At 38.8% G+C, this 25,258-nt stretch overlaps 1 protein-coding gene across 2 annotated transcripts in view; it reads right to left on the reverse strand.

The window, feature by feature from the left end:
- PEX11G (peroxisomal biogenesis factor 11 gamma) overlaps positions 1-25,258 on the reverse strand; it is a 141,242-nt gene that overhangs the window by 106,649 nt on the left and 9,335 nt on the right. The window contains exon 2 of one of the 2 annotated variants that reach the window (XM_044090752.1): positions 4,315-4,439. The exons of the other annotated variant lie outside the window; for it this stretch is intronic. The gene's annotated coding sequence lies outside the window, so the exon portion shown is untranslated. The remainder of the gene's footprint in view (positions 1-4,314; positions 4,440-25,258) is intronic. 2 annotated transcript variants of the gene reach the window in all.

Below are 25,258 nucleotides of genomic sequence, written 5' to 3' on the forward strand. Positions count from 1 at the left end.
TGAGGTACCATCAATATGGCTGCTGTTATGAGTTCTAGGGTTTTCAGACAAAAAACTGCTCTGAGATAGAGTTCAGCCATTGAGTATGAGATTCTATAACGTGAAGGATTGATCATGTTCTGAAGGAGATGTGTACAGGACACGATTGTGTTTAACTTGCACCTTATGAAATTCCTCACTTGAAATGATAACAAATGGGATTTCATAAGAGTCATTGTTATTCCAAGCGAAGGGAACAACATGAGTAGGAAGTCCCTGGACAAAGTTACGGCCTGAACTGATGCAACAATGAGGAGCCAGTCATCCAGTTACAGGAAGACCTTGGCCTCCTGCAGCCTCAAGTGAGCTGCTATTTTCAATACATGTTTAGGTTACATGGGTGCCGAGGTGAGGTCAAACAGAAGTGTCCAGAACCAGAAATGACTATAAAACAAGCACTTTGGGCTCCTTGGTGATCTTTATAAGTAATTAGGCTTCTTGGAGGTCTAAATGGCATGTTCAGTCTTTTGATAAGCACTGAATGCCAGAATGCATAGTGAACATTTAAAAGGTTATTTTGGAATTAGGGTGTTTAGACTGCTGAGACCTAGTACTGGCCTTTGATCTTTCATCTTTTGGAGTATGGATATAGTTAACTATGAATTACTTGGATACTTTGATTAGCAGGGACAGAGAGGTTTTACATCCAGGGTCCATAGAAAGCCCACAATCAGCAATTCGTACCTTTACTATGACAGCTATCATCCCGTTAGTCAGAAGAAAAGTTTAGTAAAAGGACAATTTATTCAGACCACTAGGATGATATCACAACTTAGGGATTTGGAAATAGAATTTGGACAACTAGAACAATTTTTTTAAAGATAGGGGATATCTAGCTAGATTTATTAATGATATTTCTAACCCATTCTTATGAATTGGGGTTCAAGATACAAACCCCTACTAGGAAATGACAGCAAGATGAATAAATTGACACTGGAGAATATAAATGGTGAATGGGGATTGCAGATGGTAGAGCTCTTGTTATTGAATATAATGAAGCAGCGCATAAAATTAGGGACATTGTTTATAAAAATTATTAACACATTTCCCGGTTTAACTGATATTTTGGCAGATAAACCACTGTTTGTTTATACAACTGCTCCCAATATGAAACAATTTTGGAATGGATTCACAATTCAGGGAATCAAACCAGGAAGAGCTTAGGAATGAATACTTGTGGTGCAAGTAAACAATGTTCTTATATTTTAGTTAAAGATGAATTTATTATTGGAAATGGCTTGAATAGTAAAATCAGATTAGTCAAAGGCAACTGTAAAACAATATGTGTGGTCTATATAGCAATTTCTGAAGAATGCACCCATTTCTATATTGGGAAAAGTGGAACGTGCCTTATCAAAAAGGATTTACAAATACATTTATGATATGAAAACAAAGAAAATGAATAATGCTTTGTATATACATTCCCTAAGTTCTAGGTCACAGTGGTGGTGCAGTGGTTAGCATTGTTGCCTCATAGCAAGAGGTTCTCTGGTTCGATTCTTGGCCGGAGTGCCTTCTGTGCGGAGTCTGCATGTCCTCCCTGAGGTTGAGTGAACTGTAAAAGACATTCAGGTAGATGTGTGTGCCTTCCATGAAGGTTGGGCACTGGGTTGGCAACTCGACACCGTAAAAATCCACTGCCTATCAATAGTGGACTGGTGATCCGCTGTGGCGACTCCTAATCGGGAAAGGCCGAAAGACTTTTTATATACATTCCCTAAGTTGTACGGGAATAAGTTTGTTCATATTTGGCAGAATTGAAAAAGTTCCTTGTGAAACAAGGGGAGGTGACTGGGAAGTACACATGGAGTTTAAGGAACTTAAGTGGCAATTAAAATTAAATGCCATGAACTATCCAGGGCTAAATGAGATGATTTCCATTTATTCTGCTTTAAAACTGCGATCCAAGACATTATAGGATAATTTGTGTGTAGTTAAAGTTTGTACATAGTTTACTTATGATATGCAAATGATGAATTGTTAAATATTTTACAAGCAATTTAATTAGCAAGAATAAAAATTTAAATAACTTATTTTGTTCTTTTACATTTAAATTAAGAAGTGAGAAGATTTAATATGTTTGAAAAAAACACTAATGGTTTTAAAATTGCACCACTAGTTTTCATATGTTTGACACTTTAATCTGTATATAAAAATATGTGACATTCAAGATGAAAGGTTTTGATGAAGTTCCAATAAGGAATGAAAGAACTTAGTCTGTTATGTTCCTTTTATGTATTTTTTATTTATTAAATATAAATCGTTGGAAGCCTGTTGAGTGGTTCTTTTGGCAGTTTCACTTTGTTACACCTCCTGAAATACTTTCTGAGGCACTTTCAGGCATGGAGTATCGCAGGTGGATTGTACGACATTGTTAGACGTGTTTGTCTTTTGGAGTGCCAAGAAGATACTAAAATAGTATCCTAACTCCTTCCACTGTGTTGGGATCCCTTCAGTTGCTCTTTTCTGAGGTATGATGATGACTTCCTTTCCTGTAGCACTTTTCTGATGGGGTGGTACATTGGGTAAGGGTAATAAATGGAAATGGGTAGGGACCAAATAGGATTGTACACCCTCTGGATATGACAGGCCTTAACAATTTGTCCTCGCTAAAAGTGCTCCAAGTTGACAGACAGAGGGACAGATGACCACAACTGTCTTCAGGGCAGAACAGTTAGGCAACATCTCAGGAGTGCTTCTGCCCACTCTTGGATGAACCAAAGCTGCTTGGGGAGTACTGAGAACCTTCTTCTCTGGACCTGTGACCAACACTAGAAATTACCCCAGTTGCCTCCTACTAAGATCCTGGTTGTGTACTGTACTGAACCACATTTTATGCTGGTAAATTTTCGAAAACAGTAGTCTGGGCTTTGCACTGCTTTGCTTTTCGATAGTTTATTCATGCTCATGAGTTTCTTTCCAAATATATGTGGTTTTGAAAAGGGTGCATCTAAAAAGGCTGTCTTATCCTTATCAAACTCAGTCTAAGGCACACGTGCTGGCAAACAGCTACACTGGATCTGGCTGATTCCTGTGCGGCATTATAAGAACATATACACTACCAGAATTCTCATACCAAAGGCAGATGAGGTTTGAGATTTAATTTTCTTCTTTGAATGACTCATCTAGCAACCCTTGAGCATAGAGTGCATTCCATCAATAAGATCCCTCTGTAAAATACGCCATATGCATTGCATAGTTTACTGATTCCATGGGTAACAAGGAATGCATTGTGTGGTTCCCTAATGAGTTTATCATGCATGACTTATTGGACAAGATGGGCAGGTGGGCTCTAGAAAGAGGGAGTTTTCTTGAGAGTTTCTGTCAAGATCATAATATCAATGTTATCTGCCTAAACAGCCCACTCACTGAAGTCACGGGCTTGGGCTTCTTAGGAAAAGTGTACCAACATACTGGAATTTTCCCAGGCAGTTCATGTGGTATCTTTTGAGATGTCCAGCAAAGTGGGGACCCATAATGGTAAGATGAAGACCACAGAGGTCTGGGACATGCCTGATGTTGACAGCATCGGTACCAAGCTATACAATATTAAAATAAAGCGTGATGCGAACACCTGTGCTATAAGGTATGGTATCCGCAACTTAGTGGCTGACAAACTGTGGCACTACTGAAAATACCACTGGCACAGGAGATATGAGTGTAAGAGGGAAAAGGCCACAGAGCAGTCCCTGCACCCAGGAGGTGATGAGGCATGATGTCACCTGCCTTGAGACCTAACCCCACCCTGTCAGAGTTAAGAGGAGAGATGAACCTAGATACAAATGGCCTAGCTGGACATGAACTGAGTAGAAGAAGCCCTGCTTGGCAAAATACTTCATAAACATAACTGCTATCAACTTGAACGTTTTTAATTTGATTCGTCTCAAGCCTGTCATGATTTTTCAGACTACACTGTCACAACTCTTCTCACTTTAACACTGCCAACAGACAGCTCATTTCAAATTTTTAATCAGCAAGACATGCATTCTTTTGAAAACGTTCTTCCCTTCACATACCATTGAAAAATGTCTCATTCCACCTCAGACTGTTACTAAATTGATTAAAAGCAGAGTAATGTTTCCTGCCATAGTTATAGCAACATCTAGTACATAACACACAAATTTTAATTGCATTAACATTCTCTATGTACCCCTGCATCTCTTTCGCATCTCCATTACTGCTGAACAGCAGTCTCACATGACACTTTCATATTCATTACTCTTACAATACTTTGTACTCATTTATGCATTTTACTTGACTCTCCTTTTATTTTACCTGTATCCGTGCCCTCGATTAATACGTCAACTGCATATTAGTAATTTATTTTATATTTTTAACTTGGTGAGGGAGCTGCTCCAAGGACGGTTTAGCCACAGCCAGGAGCTAAAAGGTAAGAATACCTAAACAAAGGTAAGAAACAGAATGGCTAGCATACAAAACAGATCATTAGATAAAAGTGTAAAGCACTCCACATTTAAATAAATAAACAGTTCAGCTGATATCTGTACTGGATAATACAACTCAAATGCTAAACATTTATAGTAATATATAAATATAGAAGCATGGTATAATGTCATTACATTATCAAACTAATCAGTATGTGTCACAAGGATTGCTTGTATTTTAATCACAGAAAAATACCAGTCAACACTCATTTATAGACGATCACATTGCATCCAAAACAATCAAAACTACATCCATCCCAACAACACTACCATCCTTAGTAAACTCTCACTACTTCAAAATGACCTTCTGTGCAGCGATTCATGTGCAGAATAGTAGCAATGTCCCATGACCACTGCATAATTGGAAAGCACATAACATTCTCAATGCACCAGCACACACAGCATATACTTTACGAAAGTGGCTTTGCTCCCTACACTTCCTTACTTTTATATACCAAATCCACAGTCACACAACCATGGCCAAAGTGACTGCATCAACATTATGCTATAGTTCATATGTAGTTACTAGGCATGCAGTTCACCAGACCACAGAGGAGCCTAGCCCACTTTCCCAATTGCCTTTAAGCACTCTCTGGTAATCTAACTTGCTCAATGTACACAGCAGACTAATGGAAGCTGGGGGATTCAAACTCTTTACCATAGGAAGCAACCCGCTAACTGCTCAGAGCCTAACTGCCAGATATAGTCACAGAATGCATAGTAAGTAGTGGGTTGTCCATAACCTTTATATTCCTGTAAAAGGTGTTCTTTTAGTAGCTTTCTGAATTGGGATGGAGTATTGGTGATTCAAATGTCCTGACATATGACTTTCCAACTGGCTGGGGCATTTTTAAGAAAGTTCCCTCTCCCCAGTGGCTAAACTAAACTAATGTCTTTTGAGTGTTAAGTCTCTGTTATTGCAAACACAGTAAACTATTGCTTTAGTCTATTTGCTAACAGAAGACAGAAGAGCTCATTAAGCAGTTGGTAGGTTAGACTATTTAGTAGGTAGGTGGCTCCGATACAGGATGCCATTTAGTTTATGGAACTGTTTGGCAATGAAGTTCTCACTGATTAAACAAATCGATGAACCACAGTATTTTGTTATAGGTTACCACAAGAAATGTAGTGATGTGGGGTGAGTTTATAGCTGTAATAGGTAAGGCATACTCAAGATGCGGGATTAAAATGTTAATGGCCATTGCTTGTCTAGCATCAGTGGTCAGAAGGTGTGTGATTTTACAGGAGTATTTAAGCTGGTTAAGGTCTTTTTCAACAGCCTTTTCTGTGTGACAATTGAAGGTAGAATGTTGATTAAAGTGAGTCCCTAAGTGTCTTTGTGTTTAAACAAAAGGAAACGGATTGTCCATCAGGACCATTATTAAAATTCTGAGAGCTTAGCATACAAACTGCCATCCAGCATGACTGTATTTTTAAAAGAATTTGTAGTCAGTTTATTTGATATTTCACTTCACGTGTCTGAAATTATTCTGTAAAATATTTTCTAAACACTTGGAAGATCCCCAAGTATTACAATGCAAAACACATAATCTAAAAATATGGCTTCAAGGATAAAAAAATAAATAAAAAAATAAAATGTAAACAGACCCAATGCACTTGAAGTAACTGAAGTCCATCTTTAATAAAACTAAGACTTAGTGCTTTCAATCTCCAATCGGTCTTCATCAGAATAAATTCATTAACCACAGTTAAACTTAAAAATACTTGAGCATAATCACATGATACTACCATGTGACTAAAGTATTTGCACCTTTTCCAGTTTCTGTTCCTCTTTAAAACATTCATAAAATTCACTACTCCACTAATTCCTGAAATCACATAAGCACCTAACATAATTTGCCATTTCATCTCCAAATGAGTTGAGTTCGAGTGTGCTGGGTGTTTGCATTTTATTAGTTATTACAATGGCATCTGTTTAAAGAATACAGTTGATTTTTAAGCAAGTCCAAGGGGACGTCATTGATAGAGGAGTAAAGAAAAGGTCTGAGTAGTGATCCCAGTGGGACAACACTTGGGAAAGCACTAATCCCAGTGGTATTAGGAAATGGACTTGGCTTGAAGTGATCTTTTTGAAAAATAACTGATGAACCAGTTAACTACTGGAACCAGACCTCCACAATTAATAAAGTTTTGAATTGATATTCTGTGATAATCAATTTCAAATGTTTGTTTTATTCAATAAAGATGGTACCAGTTAACAGGCTTGTTTCCATCTTTGAGAGGACAGGATCAGAAAGGGAGTAAATAAGCTTATATGACAGAATGTCATATTTGCTGATTAATTCCCATATCTGGCTATAGACCATTTATTTCAAGTAATTTTGCTACAGAACAGATATATGCAGTTGGGTGACAATCAATAGTTATTCAGGGGGGACTTTTAGAGTGGCCTCATGACAGCAGGTTTAAAACTTGGAGGATTTTTAGAAATAATCAGCTGAGAGATGGTAACTTCATAGACTTCCAATAAGATTTAGGCTGCCCTAGGCATAAGATTTATAAACAAGGTAAAAAGATACATTAGTAGCATTTGTACTCCTTCTACAATTTTTTTTTTTTTGGGGGGGGGGTAAGAAGATAGCATAACTGGAAGAACAGTTTGGGTCAAATTTCCAGTTTTTCCCGGCTGAATCCCCTTCTTTTATGAGCTCATTTAAGTCTGGGGAAATCCATGGTAGTCTTCCATTTTTAATGCATCTTTTTGTTAGAGGGAATATTCAGTTTCGAATTGGTATAAATACACAGAAGAAGGACAGAGCAATAGAAGGGTCATTTAAACTAAATAATGGGATCCAGTCAATAGAATTTAGCTTGTCAAGCAATACTGATTCCAATGAATCAGGGGGGGGACCTGGAGGAGATCAATAGAGTTGTTAGATTGTTTGGCTTCAGAAACTAGGTGGTAAGAAAAGGGGAGTGATCACTCAATTCGACGGGCAACATCCAGACAGATTTTTTTTTAGTCCCTCAGGCCTCATTTATTTTAGCCCAGCTCCCAGTGCCTCATGTCCATGCCAAGTCTACCAGCATCCTTCTACCCCCTAGACTTGCCCCAGTATTGCTGGGGCTGGTCGTGGATCTTAACAGTACACTTGGGGCTCAGCTGTTTGTGCTTTTTATATACCCTCCCCACTCTTCCTTTTCCCCGTTCCAATGCTCACTGGTTGCATCAGAGGATAAATTCCCTCTTTGAACCACACCTCCCCTTAGGGAGAGTCACCAGCAAGCACCCTCTGCCAGAATAGGCACATCCATCTCTCCCTCCCTGCTGCTCTGTCACTCACCTGAGCCACTAACCGAACCTGGGTCGGCTGGGCCGTAGTTAGGGCTTTATCCCTCTATGCTGCTTGAGCAGCCCCAACATATATGGTTTATCAATAACATTAGATATTAAAATCTGCAAAAGGGAGCCCTTCCTTGCTAATTTTTTTTTTTAATTTTTATTTCTTTTATAATTAGAACTGACATGTAAACAAGAGAAATACAGTATTGTACAACAAGACTATAGTTAACAACAACAAAAAACAATGATCCCATGATCTCAACCCAAAAATATCAATTCATTAATTACAATGTCAATATTTCAGAATTATGAAACACTGATCACTATTAATGTAAAGAAAAGGGTTGTTAAGGGTCAAGCTTGTAGTTCCACAGAGACGAAATTAAATGTTTTGTGACTAGACTGGTAAGATATATGAGACCATATGTTCTAATAAACTGCCTTCTTTACAAAGTATTCATACTGCATATGAACATTCATTTTTTTCTCCAGTTAGTGTAAAAATTAAATATGTTTTTGTTTAGTACAGGTAAATTCAATAGCAAAGCCACAAAGATCCTTACATGTCCCAGCTGAAAAATTACTCTAGCACTATTAAACTCTATTTGGAACCAGATAAATCGCTATATTTAAACAGTAAAGTAATAATAATAGAAAAAGTTTTAAACTTAGTCACGGCCAAGCAAGAAGCACATCTGAACTCGTAGATGCGGCAAACGAGATTTGGGGATTGTACTGGTGCACTATGGGATACCTACCTAGCCACGAGCCAACTAGAAGACTTTGAGCTTTGTAATAGGCTGAGTCGGCTCCAAACCCGTATGTAAGAATGAAGGCGAGATAGGACTACAGAACATTAAATGTTTTGTGACTAGACTGGTAAGATATACGAGACCATATGTTCTAATAAACTGCTTTCTTTACAAAGTATTCATACTGCATATGAACATTCATTTTTTTCTCCAGTAGTTTGTGTAAAAATTAAATGTTTTTGTTTAGTTCATGTAAATTCGACAGCAAAGCCACCCAGATTTTTACATGTCCCAGCCATGCCAACAGGGTTTATCTGGTGCAAGCCAACCTAATCTGGAAAAGGTAGGCTTTCAATAATTGTTTTGTATTATTTTGTTTCTGAAAGAACTTAATATAGTTTTCTGCTGATGCCATCATTTCTAAAATATATATATATCTAGCTAGTTATTTAATTCTTCATTCCGATGACTAAATATTCTTGGATAGCTCTTTTATAGGTTCATAGGTGTGTACTAGGCTAATGGCCCTGGAGCCTTTACAAGTCTAGCCCATATGAATACTCTGGCATTGTGCCACAGGGCTTTTGTCGAGTAAAGCCACTGGAGTGATCCCTGGGGTGAATTTTCTATTTCCCATCCACTCATCAAGATTTCTCATGAATAGGGCCAGTGAGGTGCTCTGCTTGACATGTATGGGGAAGTCTGTTCCACAGCATGGGCAGTCTCTGGGTTATGAACCTGTCCCTCCAGCACGTTCTGTTGACTGTGGAAATGAGACTGAGGTCTCTGGAGTGTGTAGTGCAGAGGGTCTGGGATTTCTTCAGATGTAGCATTTCTAATGGAGCTGGGTCAGACATGGCTTTGTAAGTCAAGCAGAGATTGCCTCTAAGTAGGCAATATGAGACAGAGAATAGTTATTTAGTCTGTCCATACAGGACAAATGTTTGAGGCCTAGGATCTGCTTTGTGAGGTACATTTGTGGCCTCTCCAGTTGCTGCAGGTGTTTAGTGAGGTACATGCAAAATGGGGCATTATACTCAATGATTGGCCTAATGAGGGAAGAGTAGAGGGAGACAATGACCTCTTTCGTCTTGGATGCAAAACCCTTAGTAATGAGATGTGCCACATAGGACTTTTGGACCACAGTGGCAATGTGGTGGTCAAAAGAGAGGTTGTGGTGGTCAAAAGAGAGGTTGCTGTCAACCTGTGTTCCCAGATCTCTTATAACGCCTTCTGTGTTCAGTAGACTACCATCGATGTGGTAATTCATGGGAACTGGGTTTTTCCCAAAGGGGATAATGACACATTTTTTAGCACTGAGCTTAAGGCCATAGTTTTGACACCAGTCGTTGGTCTCAGTGAGGTCTTTCTGTAGGATGTCAACATCACTTGGGGAGTTAATAGCAGCTCCCAAGTTGCAATCATCTGCGAACTTTGTCAGCCAGAGTCCCTTTGTGTTGGTCTGAACTTCAGAGAAGTAGATACCAAACAGGAGAGAACCCAGGACCGAACCGTGTGGGACTCCACTCGTGACTGGTCAGCAGTCTGACTTGGAGTCAGCTACTTTCACACTGTGGATTCTACCTGTGAGGCGGTTTACAACCCACCTACTGATATAGGAGTTGATGCCTAGCTTAGTGAGTTTTTCTATGATTCCTGATTGATATGGTATCAAAGGCCTCGGCCAGATCAAGGTAGTCTGTATGAACCACCTTGCCTTCATCCACAGCTCTGGTGACTGACTCAAAGAGGTTGACCAAGTTGAGTTTGGAGATTCCCTATATCCTTGTTTATTAGGTCCATGATGATGTGCTCCATAGCTTTGCATATCAGCCTCGTCAGGCTAATGGGGCGATAGCTCCCAGGGTTTGTAGTCACTCCTCCTTTGTGGACAGGGATGACTGTAGCAGTCTGACATTTGGTAGGGACAAAACCTGAGGTGAGGCTGTGATTGAACAGGGCACACAGGTGAGGTGCCTGTTCACTCTGTAGTTCATGTAGAACACAGCCAGGGATATTGTCATGTCCCATAGAAGCTGTATTCTTGTCCTTGGACAGTGCTGGTTTAACCTGTGTAGCAGTAATACTGGGTGCCTGGCAATCTACTGGTATTGTGATTGGTCCCTTGTGGAGGGGTAAAGTTGGCACTGAATCTGTCGGCTAGTATACTGGCAATGCCTGTTAACTCAGTATAGAAGGTACCATTGTGCAGTAGCTCAGAGCAAATCTGGGTATTGCTGTGGAGATTCTTTACATAACTATAGAAGGCCTTGTGGTTGTCTTTACTATCTGCAACAATTCTGTTTTTATAGCTAGCTTTAGAAGATTCGATGAGGGATCTCAACTTTTTGTTGAGGCTGATAAGGGAGTTTTTCCAGTCTTGGGACTTCACCTTATTTCGCATCAGTTTCCTCCTTCTGTTATAGAGTTTGTTTATGGCAGGGGACCACCAGATTGGCTTCCTTTTTTTGGAGGAGAACGCCTTGGTTCTATTGGGTATGGCGAGATCCATGCATTTGTGTACATGTTTGTACAGTGCATTGGTGTATGATTCGGTGGTCATGCAACTGATCTTCATTTGCTTGGGTGCAGTGAAGTTAGCCACATCTGTTTTTAGGAGCCAAAGTTAGCTTTGGAGAAGGTTTTCATGGTGGTTACCTTTGTGGGGGTGGGAGGGATGTGGCTTTCCAAGGTAATTAGTTTGTGGTTGGATCTAACCAGGGAGGAGCTGACTACTGGTGTAGAGCAACGGTCATCCGTGTTAGTAATGACCAGATCAAGGATGTTGCTACCTCTAGTGGGGTAAGAACAAGCTAGTCCAGGGCATTAGACTTAATGAATTCCAGGAAACTTTGGGCAAGTGTATTGGTACATGAGTATTTTCCCAGTTAATGGAGGGATATTTGAAGTCGCCCAGTATGAGAGTTTTAGGTTGGACCTTAACATTCTCCAAAGTGCTTAGGAACATGGAGTGTGAGTCTTGGGACATGGCTGGGGACCTATAGCAGGCTACGACCTGAATCACTGTCTTACCCAACGTTAGCTGCACCTGAAGTATCTCAGATGCATTATGTTGGGCTACCAGTCTGGAGGTGTGCGCATCCTTTATAAATATGGAAACACCACCACCTTTGGAGCTTTGGTCCAAGTTCTGGAATGAGTTATAGCCTGGTAGTGCAGGGGTGCTTTTTGGTGTCTTGAATCAGGTCTCTGTTATGGCACAAATGTCGATATTCTCCATTTTAAGGAGTGCTTTGAGCGAGTGCATTTTGAGATTTAGACTTCTAGCATTGAGCAGCATGACCCTCAGAGTGCATTTGTTTGTAGCTGTTACGGTGGTAATTTGGTCTTGTGAACACCGCCTAAAAAAGGCACTACAGGGGTAGCAAGAGCCTTGGCCAGTATCCGGAAGCCCAGGGGTGACGGATGCAGGCCATCTCTGGCAAAGTATCAAGGTCTGTCACTCATGTCATCCCAGGCAGACAGATACTGGATCCCCTTAGAATGACACCAGAAACTTAGCCAATTGTTGAAATCAATCATTTTCTACTTGTATTGTGGTATAATTCTGGGTGAGGGTAGGATGCTGCTCAGGGCTAGGGTCATACCTGCCTGGGCTACATAATCTGAGAGCTCCTCCATGTCTCTTTCATGTAGTCCAGGGAGGTATGTCTCACCCACACGTACAATGACAGCATCATATTTGTACCTGTTGTTGAGGGAACTGAGTGCATGCATTATGTGAGAGATCCTAGCGCCTGACAGGCAGCTGACTGTTACTTTCTCCTTATTCAAGCTAGTGAGTGGACATCAGTGTGTCTCACTATCGAGTCACCTATGACAAGTGTGTTGGGCATGCTGTTTTGTCTTAGGGGCTTTGGTTTGGTTAAGTGGCACACTATGTTTAGAAGAGTTATGTGTCTCGTCATTAGTGTTGTGTTGTGGTAGTCCAGTGCTTTTCTGCCTTGGGGGGGGGGGGTCTCTGCTGTTTGGGTAGATTTTTACCGAGGGCCTCCGCGAAGGTGGGTGTGCAGTTTGTGTTTTTATGTAAAGGCAGTGCTGGTGTGTGTTCTAGAGAGCTGTGTGTTCCATGTGGTGCGGTGCAAGTGTTGACCTTCTCCTCTTGACCTGCTATTCTGATCTTGGCTGGAGAGTGTGTGGATTCCAATTTGGATATATAAATGCATCTCTCGTAACTCTGAGTGTTGGGAGGTAAGAGGAGAGGGTTTGTACTTGAGGCAGTTGATACATTGCTTCAGGATGCCCAAGTTCACCAGGTTAATAGGAGAAAGCACAAGGAACTGACCTTTAGACATGTTTGGAGGGGTAAGCATTAATGATAAGTATTGGAGCTGTTTCCTTGTAGAACATTCAGTGCTGGTAGCACTTTTGTGAGCTATAATAACTGCTACAAGAAGTCTGGCAAAGTGCTAGATTAATAAGCTAGTAAAAGTGCAGGAGAGGACATAACTAGTAGATCTAAGGGAAAAATTGAAGAGCAGACTTTGACACCATTCAGAAGCTTACAAACAGTCCTGGATACAGCAAATCTGTATCTGAACTAAACTAGTTACAGGAAAGACTGGAAACAAGCACAAATGCGGGCTTTTAAACCAGAAAGTTGAAAGAGATGGAAAAACTGCCCAAACGGCCAATAAACTACAATTTCTGGGCCAGAAACCACTCCTCTTGTGGTAGATAGGCTTACAAACAGTCCTGGATACAGCAAATATGTATCTGGACTAGACTAGTTACAGGAAAGGGAGGAAACAAGCTTAAAATTTAGAATTTTATTTTTTTTTGTATTTGCTAAGTGTGGAAAAAGTTGTGCAAATGTTTTCTTTCCATGGTATAAAGTTATATTTTGATTTTTTATGGGTCTAAAAATTAAAATGCTATTTTTTAATATTTCTAATTCTATAATATAATGTTATTGTATTTCTATATCCAAAATATTGTTTTAAAAATTGAAAATCTAGAATAGTATTGTTTTCACAAAAAAAAAACGATAAGATTTTTTGTTTTGCTTTGTTTTTCATAGCTATGAAGACTGGATAACCAATCAGAAATCAAATTACAGGCCCAAGGAGAACATTTTTGATATCATCATCATCAGCCCTCTTTTTCCCATTTTTCTACATGAGGTTGGGGTATCGTGTTAACTGTCGACAACTCTCTTGATTCAGTGCCACACTCCTGCCTTCTTCAACACTCATGCCTGACTGTCGTAGATCTTCTTTCACACAATCCATCCACCTCTTTGCTGGACGTCCTCGCTTCCTCTTACCTTCTTCCTGTCTATCCCAAATCTTCCTCAACAGATTGTCTTCTGCTTTTCTACACATGTGTCCAAAATACCGTAATCTGTTCTCTTTCATCTTTTCTGCAATTGGAGCTACTTTGGCTTCTGCTCTTATGTCCTCATGTCTTCTGTCCCACAGTGTGCATCCTACCACCTTTCTCAGGCACTTCATTTTCATCACCTCTAGCTTCTTCAACTGCTCTGCCTTTACTGCTCAGGTTTCTGTACCATACAGTAGTACTGGTCGCACCACTGTCTTGTTCACCTTACTTTTCAGCTTCTTTGGCATTCTTCTGTCATAGACTTACACCTGATACTCTATGCCAGTTGGCTGCAGCCCCTCTGATTCTAGCTTTGACCTCTTAATTCAGACTTCCCTTCTCCTCAACTACTCCTCCCAGATACCTGAAGCTGTTTACCTGTTCCACTGTCTTCCCTTCTATCTCTATTCTCAGCTTCTTCTGATTTCCCCAATTTGCTGCCATTACCTACTGTCTTATCTGTGCTCAGTATCATCCCATGTACTTTGATTTGCATTCCATTCTCCTGTCCTTTGCTGATCATCTTCATACAGCAGCTTTGTTGATCTGTCCTCTCCAACCTGTTTGCTAATGTAGTTCATCACCAGTATGAACAGCAGTGGGCTCAGAGCTGAATCCTGGTGTACACCCACTCCTACTGGGAACCCCTCTGTGAGGCCGGACACTGTTTCTTGAGTCACTGGGTCCTTGTACATAGCCTGCACTAATTCTGCCAATGTTTCTGGGACTTCAAACCACCGCAGTACTGCCCAGATCAGCTTTCTTGGGATCTTGTCATATGCTTTCTCCAAGTCTTTGAATGCCCAGTTGGACTGTCTCCTCATCCCTAACTTCTTCTCAAGTATCTGTCTCAATGCAAACATCAGGTCAATTGTGCTGCATCCTGATCTGAAACAGAACTGCTCATCTCCCATCTTACATTCTACTACTCTCCGTATCTGTTTATCAATCACCCTCTCCAGAACTTTTTGATATGGCTAGAACATTTTCTAACAACAGATTAAATATTTTTAATGTGTAGATCTGTTGTGCATTTATTATTAAAAATTCCAGCCATGTAAACAGCATTGCTTTCCATAAAATATTAATTATAATTTTGAACAAAGCATGTTCGAGTTACAATTAAAATAGCTTATATAACTTGAATACATAATTATATTGCTGGTTCTTTAATAATATTTCCAATATTTAAACGAGGATGGATCACTATCTTCCACAGTATTCTTCAATACCCTCCTGTCTAAAAAAAATGAATCCAAACTGTTTTTATTTTGTTATAGAAAATATATATGTGAAGTAAAACAGCATTTTGGATTTAAAAAGACACTATGGGAAAAGTTTTAATTTAAAAAAGGTTAATTCTCCCTGCAAATGATTAGCAGTCCTTTATTTGCTCTTTCATGCTGTTAGTGGTCTCCTGCAATATAAAATATATCAAGACCAAATATCTATCCAATATGTTTTAGTTTACTCAAGCAAGGAATTTGAAATTAAATGTCATGTTTAGATGTCAATAGCAGCTTTGTTAAAGTTAATTCTATAGCCAGTAATTTATTTGATAATATGGAAAGAACATAAATTTAAATATTTCTATTAATCAGATTCTGACACTGCCAATAATAAATTATTTGCATAAGCCATCAGCTTTATATTATGACCAGTTTGCGCCTCTTCTAAAAATGCCAAAACAGGGTTAAAATACAAGATAAATAATGTAGGTGATAACGGGCAACCTTGATGAACACCACATTTTCGAAATAATATATCAAATGTTAGGGTATTTATTTTAACATAATATTTAGTACATGTACACAGAGGTCTAATAACATTCATCAGTGGAACTGGGGTTTAACTGCTGAAAGAGAAACCTCTCTGTTTAGTAAGTCAAAGGCCCTTTTCAACATCTAAAGAAATAAAGCAGATGAAGAATTGCTTTGGGGTGATATTATGATAATGTATAATAGCTGCAAAAGTTGATTAATCAAAAACATACTTCACCCCAATAATGACACAAAGGATTTGGGGGTAAAAAGTTCTTTATTTTTTTGTATTACAATGTATTTGTTACTTGAGCAACAATTTTATAGTCTACATTAAGGAGTGTAATAAGGCAGTAATTTGTAGGATTAACTGGGTCTTTTGGGGGGGTTGGATATCACTGTTATGTTGGCTAAAGTGAAGAATGGGTCCAAATTAGCAGAAGTGTTAAGCAATCTAATTAATTTCAGTAACCTTGGAAGTAATTCTTTTTAAAAGTATTTCTACAATTCTACTGGAATAGAATCAGGACAAAGAGCTGTACTATATGCTATCTTTGAGATAATATATTTTATAATTATAAGAGAAATTTTGAAAATATTTTAGTCTGGTGAAAATATATAATTATCAAGAAAATTCAGAGATTTTTAAAGCAGAGAAATATGAAAATCAAGAAAAGATAGAAATGTGACTGTTTATGTAGGAATTAGATATACCAAGGTCAGAGGTAGATGAGGCTCAATTACTAACAGGAGAGGACATAAAAATTGTGACGTATAACCAATCTACAGGAAAGTCCCTAGGAAGAGATGGAGAGGCTAAGAGGGAAAAACTAATAAAGATCTCAAAGGTTTTGTTTAACAATATCTTAAGAGGAGGAGAAATACCACCATTCTGGACGAAAGCAGGGGTAGCTGTAATACCTAAAGAGGGTAAGGATCCATCAGATCCAGCATCATACAGGCCCATTTCAATACTAAACCATGATTATAACGTGTTCGTGTCTATAGTGGCTAAAAGAATGGCAAAAGTAATGCCAAAACTGATAGATATGGATCATTGTGGTTTTGTGACGGAGGGCAAACATTTGACAACATTAACAGAACTCTGATAATCCAGAGGGAAGCAGAATGTAAGAAAATACGATTGCTGTTGGTGGGTCTTGGTGCAGAGAAAGCATGTGATAGAATAAACTGGGACTTCATAAGCAGAGCAACGGAAGCATTTTTGTTTCCTGAAACAAAATTATAAGACTGATTAGGAGAAAATATGAGAGATCAGAGGCAGAAATGAAAGTGGGTGGGGGTCCTCTCTGATAACTTCTGCTTGAGCAGATGAACCAGGCAGGGGTGTCCTCTTTCCCCTTTATTATTTGCATTATATTTAGGTTCATAGCTTAGTACTAAGCTAACTGCCCTTGTGAGCCATTTTAAGCCTAGCCAGTTATCTCTTGTGAGACTCAAACTATGCACCTTGTGTTTGTAAGGCAAACACCTTAACCATTAGGCCACCCTAGAACCACTGGCAAAGAAAATAAGGGACTCAGAAATTCAAGGATATAACTGGTATGGTAGTGAAGAAAAGCTGGCTGTATTTGCAGATGATGACATTTTCTACCTGACAAAACCAGAAAAAGACATTACAGTGTTGTGGAACATTTTGAGACAGTTTCAGTTCTTTTCAGTATACAAAATTAATGAAGCTAAAACAAAGGCAACAGCAGTAAATTATGTACCCACACATGAACTTGTTCAGCAATACCCATATTTACGGGGTCATGATAAAATGAAATATTTAGGGGTATGGATTAAAAATGATTCTAGTGTGGCAGCTAAGGATATGTGGGAAGAGACTAAAAAGATAATACAAAAACTGATGGAAGCTTTATTATATGGATAGTAAGATACAAGCAGTTAAAATGTTTTTAGTCCCTTTAGTCTTATACACAGGTCAGGCATATTTTTATCAACGAGAAGAGAAGTTGTGGGTAGCAAATACTAAAGAGCTGAAGGACGGCAAGCATCAAGTGGGATAAGCTGATTCTTCCAGTAGAACAGGGCATACTGGGATTATCCAATTTGAAGGGGTATTTCAGAGCTACACAGTTGAGACACCTATACACAGCACAAGCAAAAAAACTATAAGTCAAAGTGGAACATGATGAAGATGAAACACGGGGGAAGCTCAAGAAACAAGGAGAGACTGGGATTTTGGATGCAGGCCTTTAAGGAGAATAACAATAATCATGCAAAATATTATATCCATAAAGCAGCAGAAAGTATTCCAAGAACTAAACCAACGCAGGAATAGAGAAAGGAGAGTCTTGCAATAGGGATGACTGCAATTAGGGATATAGACAATAGGCAAGGGGGGGAGAGCTGGAATTTCTTGGAGAAAACTGGCAAAGGAACCAAGGTATTGGCAGCAAATAAATAGCAAGGGAAAGAGCCACAAAAAATGGCAAAAAGCACCAAACTTCTACTAAAACCAAGTCCAAGGTACTCGGGAAAGATACCACCAGCAGAGCAGTTCCAGGTGAAGCAGTTTTAATACAAAATACAACTTACATAAACGCATACACTTTAAAACAACAGCGTTTTTGTTTCTACCAAGTAGACTTCATCAGATGTGGATAGACAGCTACAATAATACTTTTATACCTTTCTAAAACACAGATTAACCAATAACATTAAACAGAAGTTAAAAAAACAGTGGAAAGTTAATTACCATAACATTCATGAATTTTCATGACTTTGTGAAGTTTCTGAAACAATGTAAAATGTTTACTTAAAAAAAAAAAAAAATATATATATATATATATATATATATATATATATATAAAAAACTTTTTATGAAAAAATAAATAAATATTCAAGTCAAAATGTCTAAAAATTAACCTGGGTTTATTGTTACCCCAGGACAATATTTCAAGTGGCACACAAAGAAAGAAAAAAAGCACATTTAACCCATCCCTACACCCTCAAAGAAAAAAACTTTGAACGCATTGTGGAAGGTGAAATTAGAAAACAATTCTCTTAAGGTTAAGTACAAAGCTAATTTAAACCTTAAAGGTAGAAGCATTCTTGATGAACTCAGAAATGATAGAGAAACCAGGGTTATGAAGCCAGATAAGGGCGGGGGACTGTGCTAATGGATACTTTAATTTATGAAGGTAAAATGAATTAAATATTGATGGACAATAGCAAATATGTAAGTGTATCAAGAAATGAAGTTAGTATATCATACAGAAGGGTGGACTTAGCACTTATATGTTTATGTTTACGGAAGGTTTGATCGACAGTAACACATACACCTATCTAAAAGTGGATAAACCCAGAATACCCTCGATTTTCGGAATACCAAAAATCCACAAAAATGAAACAGATCTACTCCTTACACACACAGTCTCCACTGAAAGTTCAAAAACTTTGTCTTTAGCGAAATATGTGGATTTGAAACTAAAGAGATTATGGTTAAAAAGAAGGAATATACTGAGGGACTCCTGGGACTTCTTGAGAGAAATGAACAATGATTTGTATAGAGAAGATTTGGTGTTTGTTACAATAGATGTAATGGACGTATTCTCCAGCATTCCCCATAGAGAAGGGATGGAAATATTAGAGGAGATTATGTTTGATGATGAAGAGTTAACGCAGAATGAGAAATTAGTCTGTTAAATTTAATAGAAATGGTGCGGAAATATAACTTAATTTATTTTCAAGGTGAGCTATACCATCAAATTTAGGGGCTAACAATGGGTGCTGCATGCGCCCCAACCTATAGGTTCATAGGTTTATACTAGGCTATCTGCCCCAAGGCATTTATAAGCCTAGCCCGAATTTTTGTGGCTTACGCCACCCCTTATATGAAAAAATACTGTACCCATTAGTTTGTTGTGCCTCTGTCCAGCAGTGACACAGAGATGATTCCCGGGGTAAACCTACGATCTCCCATCCACAGGTCAAGATTTCTCTTGAACAGAGCCAGCGAGGTGCTCTGCCTCACATGGACCGGGACTCTATTCCACAGCATAGGGAGTCTCTGAGTGATAAACCTTAGCACGGATATAAATAGGACGTGCTGGAGGGATAGATTTAAGTCGCTTGCTCTAGTGGTTTTGGTGGATTTGGATTTTTTGAGGTGGAGCATGTCCATTAATTCCGGGTTGGACATGGCCTTGTATGTCAGGCACATGTCACCTCTGAGCAGACGGTATGCGACTGAATAGAGCTGGAGTTTCTTCAATCTGGCAGCATATGACAGATTTTGGAGTCCCTTTATCCTTTTGGTGAGAAACTTTTGGGGTCTCTCCAATTGCTGCAGATGTCGGGCGAGATACATCCCGAATGGGGCATTGTACTCGATCATTGGTCTGATAAGTGAAGAGTACAAGGGAACAATGACCTCACTAGATCTGGATGTGAATCCCTTCATGATCAGGTGGGCAATGTAGAAGGTCTTTCTAATCACTTTAGCAATGTGAGTGTCAAAAGAAAGGCCACTGTCAACCTGGGTCCCCAGGTCCCTGATAACCTCTTCTGTGCTTAGTGGATTGCCACCTATATGGTAGCTTGGGGTTACCTTGTTTTTCCCGAAGGGTATGACTATACATTTTTTGGCATTTAACTTCAGGCCATGGCTCTGGCACCAGCTATCTGTTTCCGTGAGTCCCTTCTGAAGGATATCCGTGTCCGATGCACTTTCCACTATGGCGCCCAGTTTGCAGTCGTCTGCAAACTTTGTCAGCCAAAGACCTCCCATGTTGGCCTGTACTTCTGAGAAGTAGATGCCGAACAATAGGGGGCCAAGGACCGAGCCCTGTGGGACACCACTTGTGACCGGCTTGGAGTCTGACATAGTGCCAGCAACTCTAACCCTGTGGGTTCTGTCCTTAAGCCAGTTTGCAACCCATCTTGTGACATATGGGTTTACATTTAAGCTGGTAAGTTTTTTTACAATACCCGAGTGGGGTATTGTGTCAAACGCCTTTGCAAGGTCAAGGTAGGCTGTATGGACTGCCTTTCCCTCATCAATGGCCTTGGTGACTGTTTCGAAGAAGTCAACCAAGTTCAAAAGGCATGATCTTCCCTTGACGAAGCCAAACTGGGTCGGGTCCAATGTCTGCAAGTCCCCTATATCTTTGTTTATGAGCTCCATTATGATCCTCTCCATAGCTTTGCAGACTAGACTTGTTAAGCTTATGGGGCGGTAATTACCAGGGTCCGTAGAGGCACCACCTTTGTGGAGTGGGACCACAGTTGCCGTACGCCACTCCTTGGGCACGTATCCTGAGGTAAGGCTGAGATTAAACAGCTGCCTTATGTGCGGGTTTAATTTCTCATTTAGCTTGTGTAGCACACAGCCAAATTTAGTGCTTGCAAAATGGGAAGAAAAACATGTCTTGGGTTCTATTTACAGGGAAAGTTGGATTATGTACAGGAGTTTTTTGGATGACATTTGTGTCCTGTGGACTGACAATACTAATAAAATACACAAATGTTTAAATTTTCAGAAAAAAAACACATCTTTTCTGAGTTTTACTTACATCTCCCATGAGAAACGTCAGTGCCTTGATATTGAAATTTATAAGGAAAATGGCAGGTTTAATTCCAAGGTGCATAGAAAAAGTAAATTTTCAAATTCATATTTGCATTTCAACAGTGCACACCCCTACCATTATAAAAAGAACATTGTAAAGGACAATTTATAAGGGCTGGTTAGCAGTATGATCTCCAGTAATACTGAATTTGAAAATTAATGTAATGTTTTGAAAGGCTTGTTCAGAGCAAGAGGTTATCCAAATGAACTAATAGAGCAAGTGGAAAAACAAGTATATGATGATAGGCAAGAGAGATTTAAACCTATACTAGGGGAACCCCTGGTTGAGAGACTAGAGACTGAGCAGGACCATAATGTAGATTTTGGTAAAGCTGTGGTTTTGGAGTATAATGCTAGTATGAGCACTGTAAGAAATATTATTAAGTCTGAATGGGAGAAGTTCATAAATCTCACAGACTTGGATCGAATTCCGAAAGATGGATTAAAATTTGTGTATAAGAACTGCCCAAACCTGAAAAATGTTATAGAAAATGATTTTAAAGCGCACAGCTCAAGAAAGAAGGGCACCTATAAATTGGCCCTTGCCAACAATGGAGATACATTATTAATAGAGAAGAATTGTCGTTAAGTAGCAGAAATATAGTTTTAACTGGTAAAGATTCTTTTTTTTTATTGTGAATCATTTGGAATAGTATATTTAGCAGTGTGTGAAGAGTGTCAGTCCTTCTATATAGGCAAAACTGAACGAAAATAAAAAAGGATATATGAACACTGCTATGATATGCAGAACAAAAAAGAAACTAATGCTCTCTATAAGCACTCATTAGAATGCACTAAAGCAAGGTTTACAGTCTTTGTACTGGAAGGAGTGAAAAAAAAGCAAGAAGGGGGCAATGGGAAGGAAAGGTGGAGTGTAGGGAGCTATGGTGGCAAATAATTTTACAAGCCACCATCCCACCTGGTTTAAATGAAAATGTATCCCTGGCCTCTGTACTAAAGATGAGAGCAGCCAAAATATGAAGTTATTTTTAAACGGGACGGCGCAGTGGTGCAGTGGTAGCATTTTCACCTCACAGCAAGAGGTTCTCTGGTTCGATTCTCGGCTGGGGTACCATCTTGTGTGGAGTCTGTATGTTCTCCCTGCGTTTGTGTGGGTTTCCTCTGGGTGCTCCGGTTTCCTCCCACAACTTAAAGACATGCATCTGGAACATTTCTCCCCAGGCCTCCGCTGAAAATTGGCTTTGTTCTAAATCGGACTTTCCCGGTCAACAAATGTTAAATAAATAAATAAATAAAGTCATTTTCATTTAAACTTCTGTAAAATCTGAGGTTCTTAAACTTCTGTAAAATCTGAGGTTCTCTGGACCAAATGGTTGTTTTTTTTATGGAAAGTGACATTTGACCACCAGAGGGAGTCTGATAATTATAAAACTGCCTTTTCTTCATGCAGAAAGCTTTTAGTCAAAGTACTTTATTTTATTTTAAGACATTTTAGTCGTTTTTAACTGAAAGTATGATTAAAACTTTGACCACCAGAGAGAGTCTGATCATTACAAAACTGCCTTTCAGCTTTACTTCACGCGGGAAGCTTTTAATCAAACTATGTTAAGACATTTTAGTACATTCTATATATCCTGAAGTGTGTTTTAAAAGATTGTAGAGATTTTGACTTGAATATTTATTTATTTTTTAATAAAATATTACATATAAAACATTTACTTAAAAAAAAAATATTTATATATTGTTTCAGAAACTTCACAAGGTCATGAATATTATGAAGTTTATAGTAATTAACTTTCCACTGTTTTTTTTAACTTTCTGTTTAATTTTATTGGTTAATCTGTGTTTTAGAAAGGTATAAAAGTATTATTGTAGTTGTCTTTCCACATCTGATGAAGTCTACTTGGTAGAAACAAAAACGCTGTTGTTTTAAAGTGTATGCGTTTATGTAAGTTGTACTTTATATTGGAACTGCTCTGCTGGTGGTATCTTTCCCGAGTACCTCTGACTTTGTTTTACCAAGGGAAAGATGACCGAATAGGAAGACACCAAGAATTTTTTGGACTGCAGGTTACAGATTGTCTTCCCTATCAGGGACTGATTGGAAGGAGAAAGAAATAGGAGGTCCTAAACGAAAGACCAGCACTGGCAGAGTTTTTAATAGAATCTAGAATAGAAGTTGCCATTAAAAATGGAATAATTAGTACAGCATATAAAATACTGCATGATAACTATAAAACTCAATCAGAGGAGGTTAGAAAGGATTGGATAAGCAATTCACAAAGAAACAACGGGAGGATATATGTATGTCTCCCAAATATGCAACAAAATCCAGATTTAAGATTTTTGCTTGGAAATGTTTACATAGATATTTTTATACCCCAAGTAGACTCCAGAGAATTTTTTCTCAGGTAGACAGTAAATGTTGAAGGTGTGAAGGGGAAAAAGGAGATAATTGGGAACATATTTTCTGGGAGTGTGATGAGTTGACAGTCTTTAAGGATTCCCTACGGGATGCACTGTTGGAGAAGCTGGGTTGGCAGATTGGTCTGACGAGGAAGATGATTTTTCTGAGCTATGATACAGAATCGGAACTGCCTAGACATGGCTTTAAGGCCTTACTGTGTCTAATAATGGTGGCTGCCAAAAACGCAATTACTAGAAAATGGAAATCAAAATCTAAACCAACTGTACTGGTAGTAGTGAATACAGTAACAGAGGTAAAACAACTGGAATTGGGATCTTTAGAAAAGGTTAGGAGCAAACTACATTGTAAAAATGGGAATTATGGGAATATACATACAAGGGAGGAATGAGGTCTAAAAGGCAGCAGGACTTAAATGAGCTATGTGATCTCTGAGTGAGAAGGATTGGGTAGATTATAAGTGATGTATAATGTTTGCAACTGGGAATGTGTCAGTATGGTTTGTGATGTAAAATGCTTCTGATAAGGATTGTGTCAGTGTGGTTTGTGTCATTTATATAAATCTATTATTGTCTATGTAGTAAGTGATAGTTTAATGAAGATAATTCTTGTTTAAAAAAAAAGCAGCAATTGAATAATTTATGTAATATTGCTTAGGTTATATGATGTATAGCAATATATGTGAAGTATTGTTATGTTGATATAGTTTGATTAATTTTATAACAATGTAAATTTACCTATGTCACAAGTGATAATTCAATAAAGGTGTTTGAAAAAAAGAAAAAAATATATATTTTTTTGCCAGTTGCCTCAGTTAGAGTGCCGGTTAACTGAGAGCTTACTGTAATATGTTTCCAAGTGCAATTCCACTCACTCACATTGATGTAATTTCCTTAAACCTTTGCTACCCTCTAGCCTACATTCAATCTTATGTCACAAGCTAGCTTTCTCATGTAGTCACTAGTAATTACATATCTTATTATACCATACTTAAGATGGCCCACTTCCCATCATTCTGTTGGTCCTCATCCACACAGCTACCACCATAAATCTTAACTTTACCGCCTCCTATTCCTCCAGAATCTTCAAACCTGCAACCTCTAATCCTTACTTATTTTATAAGGACCCCTGTACAATATTCATACCTGTTTAAACTCTGTGTACGCCCATCACATATGTAGCTGATCTTCATTGTCAGTACCACACCTCCAACACGGTGGTGAGGCTCCACAGCCTTCTTTATAATGTTTTCAGGTGTTTTGTACTATCTCTGTAGTAACTGCACATATACATTTCCTAATGGTCCAAATTACCGCAACGCTGTTGCTATCTTTGAACCCCCTTCCCCCAACCTATTATCATCCTACTTTACATCTTCTTTAATCCACTGATCCTGTTAATGCATCCGCTGCTTCTTCCCTACTCTGGTCCCTAAATTCCTATATACTCCATCTGACCCTTCCTTCCATATCCCCCAATTAATCTCCTTTTTATCTTGCTCTTCCTCAGTTATGACCATCCCTCCTTCACTATCACACCTTCTCCTCCCTTATTGGCTTTATTCATCAATCCACTATAAAGCCACCAGTTACTGCCCTGAATACTTCTTTTGCAAACCTCTGTCTATGTTGAC

Source organism: Protopterus annectens, chromosome 13.part0 (genome assembly GCF_019279795.1).
Source record: "Protopterus annectens isolate FY-2018-M chromosome 13.part0, PAN1.0, whole genome shotgun sequence".
Classification (NCBI taxonomy): Eukaryota; Metazoa; Chordata; order Ceratodontiformes; family Protopteridae; genus Protopterus; species Protopterus annectens.